Source organism: Euprymna scolopes, chromosome 46 (assembly GCF_053919585.1).
Source record: "Euprymna scolopes isolate OS-2025 chromosome 46, ASM5391958v1, whole genome shotgun sequence".
Classification (NCBI taxonomy): Eukaryota; Metazoa; Mollusca; class Cephalopoda; order Sepiida; family Sepiolidae; genus Euprymna; species Euprymna scolopes.
This window is the reverse complement of record NC_136527.1, coordinates 131,576,838-131,577,385: the sequence shown is the minus strand read 5'-3', so window position 1 is coordinate 131,577,385 and position 548 is coordinate 131,576,838.

Genomic DNA, 548 nt, shown 5'->3' with positions numbered 1-548 from the left:
TTAACAAACAACATATAATTTACTTTCTTCCCTGTATTTTATTATTTGTTGTTTCTTTAAAATATATTTAACAAACAACATATAATTTACTTTCTTCCCTGTATTTTATTATTATTTGTTGTTTCTTTAAAATATATGTAACAAACGACATATAATTTACTTTCTTCCCTGTATTTTATTATTATTTGTTGTTTCTTTAAAATATATTTAACAAACGACATATAATTTACTTTCTTCCCTGTATTTTATTATTATTTGTTGTTTCTTAAAAATATATTTAACAAACGACATATAATTTACTTTCTTCCCTGTATTTTATTATTATTTGTTGTTTCTTTAAAATATATTTAACAAACAACATATAATTTACTTTCTTCCCTGTATTTTATTATTATTTGTTGTTTCTTTAAAATATATTTAACAAACAACATATAATTTACTTTCTTCCCTGTATTTTATTATTATTTGTTGTTTCTTTAAAATATATTTAACAAACGACATATAATTTACTTTCTTCCCTGTATTTTATTATTATTTGTTGTTTCTTT